The following is a 14,840-nucleotide window of genomic DNA, read 5'->3' on the forward strand; positions in this document are numbered from 1 at the left end:
AAGTGTCCAAAATCACAGCATAGATAATGAGTCATGGAAGGAATACTTCTACCGAGGTAAGGATGATAATGGCGAGGATATGTTTGATACTATCTCTTAAGGTTCATATGGTGAGTGAGATTTTGAGAATATCACTGAGAAATTAGCGATGATTTCTTGAAATAATAAATCATAGAGAACTACGAAATTAGACAATAGAAGAAGCACGTTTGCAATTCAAGGTGCACCTAGAGAATCTGTTGATGACATTTTTTAGGAGATGGCATAGATGAGGACAAAAATTAGTTTGTTGTTGAAGCATGTGAGAGGAGATACATAAAGGTTAATGTGGTAAACTATAGAAATCCACAACCACTAGTTGAGGAATGCTACTATGTGGAGGATGCTTATTTGGTGAATGGTTAAGAAGGGGGGGGGGGTTCTGAGCCAACACCCTAGGTTGCAACTAAGATAACTAGCACCAAGGTCATCGAAAATAATGTCAAAACTGTGGTAACAACAATTGATAGGGTAACTATGTCCATGATGGGTGGTAAAATCATGACAAAAACTTCAATTGGAACAACTATTGCAATATAAACGCGAGAGTTGGGCCTTATGTTCCACTAGTAAATCGAGAATCTAAAATATGGAAGTAGGGGTTAGTATGTAATGCATTGAGGATATGATGTAAAATAATATGAAGAGCTTTGATGCGACTGATGAAAATATAAAAAAATGTGAAACGACTTTTCTTGAATCAATCAAAAAGTTGATGCCCATGCAGTGTCGATCAAGCAAGTTGAGCATCATATGAACCAGTTGTCCACTACAGTAAACCTACGTCATCTTGGCGCACTTCAAAGTAACACCATAAAAATTCGGAGAATGATGGGCGTTGTATGGCAGCCACTACTCAAGGAGGTAAACATACCATTGATTCCCATATGCCATATGAGGTTGAAATTGTGGTCGAAAAAGATGATGATGAGATCGAGGTTAATGTTGTAGAGAAAGAAGTAGAGATAGCCAAAAAAGTTGTTCCCATGCCTATACCTCTACCTTCATTCCCACAGAAATTAGTGAAGAATAATGAAGAAGGAAAATGTTGCAGGTTCATTACTATGTTGAAGCAACTTTCCATCAATATTCTGTTGATCGCAGCTTTGGAGAGGATGCGTGGGTATGCAAAGTATATGAAGGATTTTGGAGACCAACACGAGGACCATTATCATTGAGAGTTATAAGAGGTTGAAACATTGCAGTGCTATTGCTGCAAGGTAAAATGTATAGAAGAAAGAGGATTTGCGAAGGCATTGTGTCATGATTTGGGTGCTAGCATTAATCTGATGCCATTTTCCATGTACAAGAAGTTTGTTTTATGGGCTCCAAAACCGAGTGCGATGCGACTACTCATATCCGATAAAACTGTGAAGAAGCTCATTGGTGTTCCAATATGTACTCATAAAAGATGTGTTACTCACTTTTTTGGTGAATTTTTGAATAATTGATTCTGAGGTTGATTTTGAATTTCCCATCATCCAAGGGAGGCCATTCCTTGATACTGGGGTGTCCTTGGTCGATATGGTGAGACGGTAGATGAAGTTCTAATTGAATCATGAAGAGGTTACTTTCAATATGTGTAGGTCTATAAAGAACAAAAGCGATGTCAAATTAGTATGAGTTGTGAATCGTATTGTGTAGCGTTGTTCTGATGCGTCTATTGAAGAGAGGTTATGTATTGATGCATTGAAAATGGTAATGATGAATTTTGAGGGTGATGTTACCGACTATTATGATAAATTAGTTGTCGAACTTGATAGGTTCAAATTTTGTTTCAAACCAAAGACATTCGAGCTAGATATGACGAAACGCGACTCTCCACCCACAAAAATTGTCTATCGATGAGGCTCCGAAATTGTACATCAAGGCTCTACAATCACATTTGAGGTAATGATTGCGGACGATTTGTGTAACATGCAAGTTGAGACATTAGTTTCTGTGTTGAAGGGGTTCAAGCGGGAAATTTTGTGGACTATTGCATTACTGGGGGATAACAAGTCTAGTATCAAGAAACAAAAGAAGACTAAATCTACCTCTGTAAGAGGTAGTGAAAAAGTAAATCATCAAGTTGTTGGATGCTGGAGTCATATACCCCATTGCAGATAATAGTTTGGTCTTTCAGTGTGTACCTAAGAAAAGTGGGATTACTATGGTTCCTAATCTGAATAATGAGCCTGTTCCGATGCGGACAGTGACTTAACGGAGAGTATGCATGGAATAAAGGATATTGAATGCTTGTACATAAAAGAATAACTTCCTTATGCCATTTATTGATAAGATTTTGGATAGCCTTGTAACTAAGGGTTGGTTGCTTTCTTGATGGTTATCCAGGCTACAATCAGAGCTTTATTACTTAGAAAGAAAAATAGAAAACCATCTTCACTTGTCCTCATAGGACTTTCACCTTCAAATGGATGCCATTTGGGTTGTGTAATGCTCCAACGACCTTTTAGCGTTGCATGATGTCGATATTTTTAGATATGCTGGAGGACACTATTGAAGTATTTATGGATGGTTTGTTTGTGGTACGTGACTCGTTTAATGGTTGTCTGATGCATTTAATCGAGGTACAGAAACGGTGTGAAGAGTGCAATCTTGTGCTCAGTTGGGAAAAGTGTTATTGTATTGTGAAATAGGGGGGGATCATTCAAGGTCATCGGATTTCTGAGAAGAATATTGAGGTTGATAGATCAAAAGTCGAGGTAATACAAAAGTTTCCACCACCTATCTCTGTAAAAAGGTGTAGAAGTTTTTTAGGGCATGTAGGATTTTATTGTAGGTTCATTAAGGATTTCTCCAAAATTTCACATCCATTGTGCAAATTGCTCGAAAAGGAGTGTAAGTTTGATTTTGATGATGCTTGTCCAAGAGTATTTAAAGATTTTAAAGCAAATCTAGTTTTTGCGCGTATCATTATTACACCAGACGGGGGCAACCATTTGAAGTGATATGTGATGTGGGTAGAGTGGCACTTCGTGTGATATTGGGACAAAAGGCAAGAGAAGATTCTTCATTCGCTTTACTATACCAATAAATCATTGAATGTGGCTCAAAAGAACTATACAATGACTAAATAGGAACTCCATACTGTGGTTTTCACATTCGAGTAACTTTTGTCCTATTTGTTTGTTAGTAAGGTCATAGTTCATACTGACCATTCTACATTGAGGTATTTGATGGCTAAAATTGATGTAAAACTAAGGTTGATTATATGGGTATTTTTGCTGCAAGATGTCGATTTTAAGGTGAAAGATCGATAGGGGATAAAAAATCAGGTTACTGACAATTTGTCAAGATTAAAGGAGGAAGCGATGACAAAGTTAGGAGATGGGGCTGAAATTCATGATGCTTTTCCAAATGAACATGTATTGGCTGCTTCTTTTGATCTTATTCCATGGTTCGTAGATTTTTTAACAACTTGGCTAGTGATTTGGTTCCATCTGTTTTGTCGTTTCACTAAAAGAAAAAAGTTTATGCATGATGTGAAGAAGTTCTTCTGGGATGAGCCTTATTTGTTTCATTTTTGGGCTAATGGGATTATTCGTCACTATGTGCACGAGGTTGAGATGATGAGTATACTAGAGATGTTCCACTAATCGATTGTTGGTGGGCAACATAGTGGTATTCAGACTGCTCATAAAATCTTATATTGTGGGTATTACTTGCAAACAATCCCCCAAGATTTTCATGATTTCACAAAGTCTTGTGATCATTGCCAATAAGAAGGAGGAATTTCTAAGAGGCAAGAGCTACCTATGAATCCAATATTGGTGCTTGAGTTGTTTGATGTTTGAGGCTTTGACATCATGGGTCTATTCGTGTGTTCACATAGGATGAAGTATATTCTTGTTATGGTTGATTATGTGTCTAAATTGGTAGAAACAATTCCTCTTTCAAACAATGAGGGTAAAAGTGTCACCATATTCGTGAAAAAGAGCATCTTCTCCAGATTTGGTACACCTAGGGAGACTCTCACCGATGGTGGTTTCCACTTTTGCAATAAGTTGTTCAAAGTGTTGCTAGAGAAATATGAAGTCCATCAAAATGTAGTCACTCTTTACCATCCATAAACTAGTAGGCAAGTTGAAGTATCAAAGATATAGATAAATCCTATTATTGTAAAGTCTCTGAACACCAATAAAACGGATTGGTCAAGGAGACTTGATAATTCTCTATGGGCCTATCGCACCGTATCCAAGAATCTCATAGGTACGTCCCCCTAAACACATGTATATGTGAATTCATGCCATTTGGTGTAGAGCTAGAGCATAAGGCTATTTGGGTGCTAAAGAAATTGAATTTTGATTAGGGCGCCACATCAAGTCAAAGAGTGAATGAGATGAATGAGCTTGATGAGTTTCGTGTAAAATCTTATGAATGTTTAGCCTTGTAGAATGGGAATATGAAAAATTATCATGATAAGAAGATGGAAAAGTGTCAACTTGTTGTGGGTGACCTAGTGCTTTTATTAAACTCAAGGTTGCGATTTTTCCTGGCAAGCTCAAGGCCAAGTGGACCGAGCCATTTAAAGTTACTCAAGTGTTTTCACATGGAGTGGTCGAGCTCGAGAACAAGGTTCAAAGTGAACGAGCAGAGGATAAGAGAGTGTGAAAGAAGTGATCGAGGCCTACAATCTTGATGATGTCTGACTAATCAAGGGGTCTGTACCATCCCACAATGTTAAATGAAGCTGTTTGGGAGGCAACCCAAGATGTACAATCACTACAACATTTTAGGCCTATCGCCACATTAATTCTGGATAACGCTTTTAAAGTATTGCCTAAAATACTTTTGGTGACGCTTTTAAAGCATAGCCCAAATTTTAAGTTTTAACTACGATAATATTGACAACACTTGTAAAGTTCACTCTTAAATGGTATAAACTACATTTTATAAGCATTGTTAAGATATGATATAATTGGCAACAACTATTTATATATATGGCCACACTTTTAAAGTGACCTATTTTTATAATTGTAAAAACAACAAATTACAAATGTTAACTTAAAATTTTCACCAAAATATATATTCCCTCCAATATTTTTAATTCTCCCTCTAATTCTTTTTAGGCCAAAAATATATTTCATAAGACATCAGAATATACTTTTTTCCCCAAAAAGAAAATTTCTCGCTTTCTTCACGAAACTTCACACGAAGAACCCGATTTACCCCCAAATCACTGAAGGTTTATCAGGTTAGTCTTTCTTTTCCACCAAATCGCTGAAGAGCACAATTTTCTCACAGAACTGAGAATAGTTTTTCGTCTACTTTCTCACAGAACAGAAGAACAGATTTCACGATTTCACGTTCAAGAGCTGAAGAACTAATCGCTGAAGAACACGATTTCACGGTTTTTTGTTGAAGACGCTTCATAGATGAACACGCCTCACTAAAATGCTTATCGCTGAAGAGCACAATTTTCTCACAGAACTGAAGAATAGTTTTTCGTCAACTTTCTCACAGAACAGAAGAACAGATTTCACGATTTCACGTTGAAGAGCTGAAGAACTAATCGATGAAGAACACGATTTGACGGTTTTTGTTGAAGACGCTTCATTGATGAACACGCCTCACTAAAATGCTTCATCACATTGAAAGGATTTTTTTTGAATAGGTTTTATCAGGTAAGAAATTTTATCTTTGAAAATCGAAATTTTAGCTTTAGGATTTTGATATTCATGTGTCTGGGTGTTTGTGTGAAGTTGATAAATACGTTTCTGCATTTGTCTCGGTGTTTGTGGGATGTTGATATACTTGCGCAGAAAATACACTGAACTCAATAATGTTCAAAAAAAATTGTTTATGGTGCTGTTGAGGACTTCAAAACCATTATCTGGGGTTCTATATTCCTAGTGCTGTTTTACTGTCTTGAAATGTGTATGCTTGATTCTATTTTATGTCAAGGAAATCTTGTGGGGTCTTATTTCGATATATAAGGTATTAATTTGAAAGTACTTTTGTATGTAAAACAGTGCATTTGGTTTTAGAAGTTTCTACATGTAGAAGGTGAAGGAATAAACATATAAAGTGAAAGCTAAGAAGATAGCTTCTAGTGGAAAAACATTTAGGCTGGAGGTGAACCAATATCATACATTTATTAGTCCAGATAACAAGATGTCTTCATGAATATTTCTCCCTCTTTTCATATAGAATTCATCTATGCGTCCTAGTTTTGTCCAGTTATTCTCTTGTATATTAGTGGTGCGTTAATGTACACCTCTTTTTTTAATGGTTTTGGTGTCTGGATTCTGTTTTAGCTTCCTACAGTGGAGGTTCATCTTGAAAGCTAGATGTATTATATTTAACTTACTTTGAATCATTCACATAGCAATAATAGAAAGTTTTCCACCCAAACTTGTAAATGATATGAACTATCAACTTTCTTCGGTGGCAGTTGTGAGATATTACTATCTCTTTGAATCTAGAAGGAAGTACGTTCATAATTTAGGAAAATTTTGATTTTTGTAGAAACAAATCCAATTGAATATATTATTGAATTCTTAATACTAGTGCAAATACAAGATTTTACTTCAATGGTTGCTTGTTCACATTTTTACTTGACGTCACAAAACCCTGCTTTTAAGACTTGATGCTTTTCAAGCAGATCAAGTGATGGAAACCTTAATGCTACTTATTTTTGTATGATGTTTGTTTAACAAACCGTCTTCGTCCTCAATTCAGTAATTTATATTCTTATCTCTCTTCTTAGGAGAAGCAGTTCTGGTTTATTCTAGCCTTGTTATCTACTTTTGAGACATATTTGCTTGTATTTCTGCTAAGTGAGTTAAAGATTTGTTTTACTTCTTCGTTGGTTGTTGACATAGTTTTTAATAAGAAATATTTCTGTGTACAGACTCGCATGTTCTTTATAGCATCTTAGATAGTCTCTGCATCATACTGTATCCAATGAAGTGAAATTAGTATTGTTATTCAGGGGTATACTTAGTGTTTTATTAAGTGTAAGTATCCTCTCTTGATAGAGGAGTAATAGACTGTTATGTGTTTCATTATATCTACTTGACTCCCTTTTGAAGGCTCTAATTTATTCTACTAATTTGCGAGTCGAGGCCATATGTCTGCGTAATCTGAAGGATAAACAAGAACAGTACAATAGAAGTATAAATACAAACTTTAAATGGGAACTGCTTCAAAATGTTGGCATGATGTTATGTTCTTGTTTTGTTGCCTGATTCATTCACATTGTCGATTAATGTGTTCACATTGAAGTAGCTATGCTACATTATTTCTCGAGAGTAGTTAAAAATTCTTGAGCATAACTTCTCACAAAAAGGAATTGAGACAGCTGAGGCAGAAGGCCATCATTATTTAAGCATTCTATGTTCAAAATTTGACAAAACTTGATGAATGTCACACTGGCAAATTGCAGTCAGACTATCGAGACATGAAATCGGTCTCCTAATGCTGCTCGAACATTAGATTTAGCTTCCAACTCTTGAAGCTAGAACTGGTGGGGCACGACGAGCTGGTGAAGTTGAAGGAAGCAGTTACAACTATCGTTCAGTCTTGACAATTGCATTCCAGTACCCTTCTGAGAATAACTATCGAGAAAATGTAGCTGCTATGGCTCGCCAATATGAACGAAGCATTGTAGGCTCTGTTGAGAGAGTTGCTATGGCTATTGCACCCTCTCGACTCTGCTCTCAGTTGACACCTAAATCCTTCCCTGGCTCACCAAAAGCTGTCACTTTTGCGAGATCAATTTGCAGGAGCTATAAGTATGGGTTCTAACTTCTAAGGTCTTTGCAGAAGTAATTCATAGTTATCTGAGTTTTGTACCACTAATTAGCGATTCCTGATGTATGCAATTAAATGTTTTTGTGTGTGTAGTATAGTATAAATGAAAGTTTCTCCATACATATCCAAAACAGAGGCCACTCTGATTCATTTTCGCCCTTGTATTAACAAATACCGAACTACTCATCACTTAACTTGCAACCTGATGTACTCATGGAACACTTTTATCATTTTCCCCAATTTCTTTTTCTGGTTTTATTGATTTAATGTATTTCAGGAATCATACTGGTGAGAATTGCTACAGGTTAATTCTCAAGCTGTCGGTGATACTGTTCGGAAGCAACTATGGCACTATACTGATTGAATAATTTGCTGCTCCGTCAAAATGAGTGTCAGTTCTTGCATGTCGTTGCTGCAGGATGAATTGGAGGCAGAACTTGAAGAATTAGAAGAGTAGCTGCTTCAACCAGCAGCTACTGTTCCTGCTGCTCCAGTCCATGTTCCTGCAGGAAACCAACCTGCTCTGTCCTTTCCTTAGAAGCGTACAGCTGAAGAAGATGAACTTGTTGCGTCAAGCAGAGATGGCTTTTTGAGCTAGTATGCCTATGAGTATTAACTAGTAACTTACTGATTGGTGAAATGTGAGCTCATGTGTTTGAAAGATTCCACCAAACCACATGCAATATTTTTGATATGAATTGTTGGGGTCCTTACTTCCATTTGCATATAGTGTATCTAGTAGTATTTACAATCATTTGGTCCAGATTACTTACTTGGATGAAAATTCTAATCCTTTATTGATTTGTGATCGTATTTGTTTTTCTGCAGGTATTTTCACAGGTAGCTTACATATAGAGACTGGTTTTACACATGTAAGAAAACACTGAAAATTATTTCACATTTCTCCTTTCTATGGAAACTCATTTTTGTTGTTGTACTCCTTATGATAAAACATATGGATTGAGACATTCACAGGCTGCATGGAACATATGCAGCTACCATAAGCAAGCAACCAAGGTAACTAATTTACTCTATATTAAGTCTGCTTGGTTGCTTTCTCCGCCCTCTCCGTTATCTCTTTAACTGAAACTTTATTTACTAGCGAAAGAACATAATAAACTGATTGTGATTATGTTAGTTGTTCCTTCAGAAAACATAGGAGAAATACTCCTCCAGCATGAGGGGTGAACTAAAAGGCAGGTGAGTGATTACCTTCTCAACCTCTTTAATTGAGTCATTTTTATAATGAGGATACAGAAGATGAAAACAATGAACATGGTTTCGTTCTAATGTTTGATTTGTTGATCATGGTTTGTTTTGGATTTTTAATTTTATTTTGAATATGTAGGGAAGTGTCGGTAATCAATTCGATTGAATGAGGTAGACGATGAAGAATTTTTGAACTATTGTTGAAGTTTGAATATTTTATAGGGACAATGCACAAATACCTCCTCAATCTATGCCTGAAATCCCAGAGACACACTTATACTATACTAAGGTCCTATTACCCCGCTGAACTTATTTTATAAGTAATTTTCTACCCCTTTTTAGCCTACGTGGCACTAGTTTGAAAAAAAAAGTCAACCATCGTTGGGCCCACAAGATAGTGCCACGTAGGTCGAAAAGGGGTAAAAAATTATTAATAAAATAAGTTCATGGGGGTAATAGGACCTTAGTATAGTATAAGTGTGTCTCTGAGATTTCGGGCATATGTTGAGGGGGTACTTGGGCATTATCCCTATTTTATATTTGGTTTTGTGAAATTTATTGATAGTACATAAAATATTGCTTTATAAGTATGTGTAGGTAGTACAAGACAAATTGTTCTTTTTTAGTGTTTATTGCAAATCTATGCTTTTGAATTACTTATTTAATTATTTTAATGCCTATTTATTTTACGACAATATTCTCGTTTTTCCATTAAAAATTTTTGGCATCTAAATATTTTATATCGAAAATGACATTGCAACCCTTCAAAGGTGTTGCCATAGGGACGCTAATTGTGTAGCTTATTAATTGGAAATTTTCATATGCATACTGGAAAAGACTACACTTCAAAGTGTTGTTGTAGATACGCTAGAAATGCCACGCTTTGGAAGTGTAGCCAATAAGGAAGCAAAGGCTACACTTAATAGTGTAGTTGTAGGAGATAAAAGTGTTGCTATAAGAGGTAATGCAAAGCGTGACCTTTTCACATTTTAGGCCATTCTTTTGAACTGTAGCTGATAATTGATAATAGAACACTTGAAAAGTGTGGTCTAATGCAAAGCATGGCCTTTTCACATTTTAGGCCACACTTTTATTTTGTAGCTTATAAGAGAACACTTGAAAAGCGTGGTCTAAAGTCTAAGGTTATGCCTCTTTAGGCCACTCCTAGAAAAGCGTAGCCTAAAGTCAAAAAATGTGGCCTTTGATCAAAGGCCACATTTTTTGATAGTTCAGGCCACACTTTTTTAGGGTGGTTGAAAGCATAAAATGGTATAGTGAATGAAGCTAATTATATGTTTTTCTTCATTTGTTTTGATTTTCATTTATTTTAGGTCTTTAGATAGGGTTTTTATTTTTGATTTAGTGTGGCTAGATATAGAATAGGGGGGTCCGCATCTAAAAAGTGTCCAGAGATGCAAAATGAATGTCCTAATAGTTGCTACGTGTGCAAGGGCGAAAGGCAAACTTTGCCGAAAAATAGTTGTGTAGTGGTCTCCGGACCAATCGATGGTCCGTTGGTCAATCCACAGACCATAAATGGCGTTCATAGATCCCATGAATGGCGTTCGTAGATCCCATGTAAGTGTTTTGAATTTTCTAATTGTTAGAGTGACCTACGTATTGGAACGATTGATGAATCCTCAAATTGGACTCATTTAGGGCTTTATTTTAGTATAAATAGTATATCCTTAAATGCTCATTCTATCTCAATATTTGATGAAAACTCTTAAGTTTCAGGTATTTAGATTTTTAGCGTAAGCACAGTCGCAAAATGGAAACAAAAAGGATGAGAAAGAGCTGAGGTGTAAGCATGAGGATAGCCAAGTTTACTTTGCAACCCACCGAAGTGCTGCATTTAGCCCTTGCTCCAACATGCGAAGCCTAGAAGGAAGTGGATTAAGAAAGCGATGAAAAGGATCAATCGACGTTTCGCCGATCAGTTTCATGAAGCAGTGTTTTTCCGCCCAATGTTACATCATGCATAGACGATGAAGGCAAAGCACAAATGGGGACGAACTACAAGAAGGGCGAATCGTCGAATCACTTGGCGATTCAAGACTACATTCGCCGAACGGATTCTCCAACACTTAATCTGAAGTCTATAACTACTAATTTCTTTATCATTTTCTAGGGATTCGAAAATTATTTTCACTTTTAACTTTTAGATCCTTTGTTTTTGTATTTTTTTTCAAGTTTGGAGAGGATTTTGCAGAAGACTTGAAGAAATGAGCTCTTCTTCCTCAAATTGGAAGTGAGTCTTTCCCATTCTTCTTAATTTGTTCAAATTAAGGTGTAATTTACTATACCCATTTAATTTCTTTAGTATTTTAGGTGTATTTAATTATTGCTTGACGTGTGGATAAAAACCCCATTCATGATGTGTGATTTACCAAATATGTGTTTATATTGTTGTTGGCTCTTGCTTGCTGATAGGATTAGATGCATTTTAATGGTGATTTCACCTAGTGGTTGTGTTTTAATTTAATGGGTTTGTAGTTGCAAATACAAAACCACCCACCCATGTATTTTCGGCTTGCTCGAGAGAGAGGTCGCGAAATCAAGACACCTAGAATGATGTCCTAAGGAGTGGGGCGACATGAGGTTGGTATTTATTAGACAAGTGGGTATCCAAGAGGAACCCATTTGATATGGGGTACGTTGCCCGAGAGGAAATTTACTTTCACCTAAAGATTAGCCTAGTTACTATCAGTTTGCAAATTTTTCTATCGTAAGCATCTACCCATTGATTAACGTTAACATATATTGGGGTCACACCCACAAACTCTCCCCCATACTTGATTTTCTCTTTATTTTAACTATTTTTACTAGTAACAAATCCCCTTATTAATATTTGACACTTTTGTGTCACAAATCGAATTTACTCTGTTTATTTTGACCCTAACACTTGGTCGAGTTACTATACTCGATTTAATTTGTAGACACTCACACTGTAGGCTACTGTCGTTGATCACGATAGCAAGCATCAAAATGGTGTCGCTGCTGGGGATTGGTAACACGTGAAAATGTAGTTTTGTTAGAGTTTTTAGTTCTTTTTAGTTATAGTTTTGCTAACCATTGTTTTACTTTTTTTTTTTGCTTATTTGATTTATAAAGCAGGAAAATGAAAGTGGATGACCACTATGGATGTCACACAGATCATCCTCTCCTAAAGCTATTGAACCTCAGAGATAATAGACTAACGTTCAAACAGGCAGGAAAAGAGACAATTTTGGAAATGTGGTTGAGGTTCAAAGAAAACTTGCAGACATGCAAACCTAATGGAGTTCGTGGTAAGAAACTTCTGGATTATTTCCGTCGGGGTTTGAACCCGAAAATAGAAGAATCTTGAGCACCTTTGCGAAGCGGGAATGCTAAACCAACCCTCACCTATTGTTGCTACACTACTTGATAAAATGGTGAAACCAACAAAGAAGCCCAAAAGAAATACGAATGGGATAAACTAGTGGCGCAAGTAGATGTTCTATCCAAACTGTCACGATCTGAGAGAACCCCCAAGTCGTGACGCGGCGTACTCGAACTCTCGGAGGTCTTATACAAGTCTCTTAGCATTCATTCATCACATATGTATGAATAGTAATGTGAAATAAGAATTTCTCACAATAAAGTCAATAAGGAAACTATTTTATAAAATGTAAGAAGAAATAAGTCTAATCACAAGCCATCTTAAACACATCTCATTATCATAGGGTCACAACCTATACAATGAAAAGAAACTTATGTCCAATACAAGTCTTTAATGAAAGAAAACAAGAAACATAGTCCGTGTCCTCGAACATATGAGGACATACCAAGTCTTGAGAGAATTCTACTTCCCAAGCTTCAATTCTAGAAATCCTCACTTGCCACCACCTACACTTGTAGACATAAAGTAAAATATGAAATTTGTATAATGCAGCACTAAATATGATGATCATGCAAGAAATAATTAAAAATGAGACATTTTAGTTGAAACATGTTTTTCTTGCTATTTTGATAAAATCTCATAAACCAAGTGTAAAAGTCATCATACAAGTCAATCATCACCATACGGATAATACATCCATAATCCACAAGATATGACCATAATCATTGGGTAACCAATTTAGCTATTTATACCCTCTATCCAAGGTTATCCTAAGACCCATACAACCTCTTTATACACACCTAAATCTTCAAGACTATCCTAAACAAGGATGTTTCCTTTCTAACCCAACCACAACAAGTTAACAAACATTAGTAGAGATACTAAAAGAGACATTCATGCATTTAAGAGACTTCACATAATGGTCTTGGAAGACCTAGGGAACTCACTTTATCATCTTGAAAGCCTACTTATTCCTTAGATAGCGTCCCATTCCACTACCTACACGGTGTAGAACCTATCTAATAACTAGAGTGCACATCCCACATGATGAGAATAGGAATTAACTGACATACCCTACACTGGCTAGTTATGGAATCCGGTGTCATAAGAATCCACACCGTGGAAGGTGTTCTACTTGCCAAAGGTAGACCTAAAGACATATCGCATATAGGCACATGGTTTAGGAATATGAAGGCTTCTTTGTACTGTAGTCTCATTCTCAAGTAGAGCTACTACCACAAGCATATCCACTCGGTGATTTTCCTTGGTTCATATAGAGTAAGTTCATTTACATAATAGCATTTGAGAATGTACCATCTCTAAGTCCTACCAACTCATAATACCACTACCAATAAGGGGTCCACAAGGGATGCCGATCAAGGTTAATTAGGATAACTTATTCATGAAACGGGTACCATGCTAGGTCTATTCGGTTCACTTCCATATTAACCTTCTTTTCATATTCAAGGTTCCATATTGGTCTTTCATTGAGAGTACCTACTTTAGGTCTACCAATCCTAGACATTCATTCATTCACTCATTCAACATTATTAAAGTAGCATGTACGGAGAAATAAGTCTACCAAGACAAGATACAACATCATTCTATAAAGATTATTCTTAGTCCTTCATCATCATATATAAACAATTAGAGAAGAATGACTTTCAGTCATATCATTATAGCACCCATAAAAGATCATATAGACATCACATGAGTACCTTCACCTTATACATTCATATATAAAATATCATCATTAAAATTGTACACCCATATAAGCCATAACATTATGATACTAAAACTCACATGATAAAGCCGACAAGGCCATGTTCATAACAATTATAATAAGTATGCACCTCCACCATAAGTGAACGATTCCAATCAATATAATTTCTATATCAAATCTACATCCACAATGAAAATAGAACACCTTACCATCCACCAAATCCAATTCCACATCATTCAATTCCCAACGACTCTATCATCACGAGAAGAATTACCCATAACGTTCAACAAAGCCATTATTCCAAACTCATCCTTATACTACAACCATTATTCCAAACTCATCCTTATACTACCAATTTATCATCAATAGAAGTAAATAAAAGTAACAATCAACAATACAATTCAATCTAAATTCAATTCCATCAATATCCAATCATTATCATAAAACCCATGTTATAATTCAAAATCAAGGACTTTGAGGAATTTTGGGTTCATGGAGATTTTCACTTAAAAACAACAATTATACAATAATATAATCATAAAAACTCATTTTATGCAAGAACTCATGAGTTTGATGAAGAATTGGGGTTTTGATCATCTTTTGTAAATTTGAAAACTATTTGAGAATTGGCTCTAGAGAGGAACCTAACTCTAGATAAGAGTCACCATACCTTAGTATTGAGAAGACCACGAATTTGGGTTGAAAACTTGGAGAATTGGTCTTCTTCCTTGGAGCTTGAAGGTTCTT

General features: G+C 36.0%; 1 long non-coding RNA gene across 9 annotated transcripts; it reads left to right on the forward strand.

Annotated features, from left to right (window-relative positions):
* Positions 1-5,113: 5,113 nt before the first annotated feature.
* Positions 5,114-12,576, forward strand: LOC107026809. Of its 9 annotated transcripts, XR_003580051.1 has the most exons (7): positions 5,114-5,236; positions 5,321-5,666; positions 7,430-7,778; positions 8,075-8,669; positions 8,773-8,814; positions 8,948-8,997; positions 10,744-11,395. It is a non-coding gene; the product is annotated as an uncharacterized LOC107026809 (long non-coding RNA). The 9 variants fall into 9 exon arrangements; XR_003580045.1 differs by adding an exon at positions 12,124-12,576 and having other exon boundaries at positions 8,075-8,997; positions 10,744-11,257; XR_003580049.1 differs by having other exon boundaries at positions 8,075-8,814; positions 8,936-8,997.
* The last annotated feature ends 2,264 nt before the right edge of the window (positions 12,577-14,840 follow it).

This window comes from Solanum pennellii, chromosome 8 (assembly GCF_001406875.1).
Source record: "Solanum pennellii chromosome 8, SPENNV200".
Taxonomy (NCBI): Eukaryota; Viridiplantae; Streptophyta; class Magnoliopsida; order Solanales; family Solanaceae; genus Solanum; species Solanum pennellii.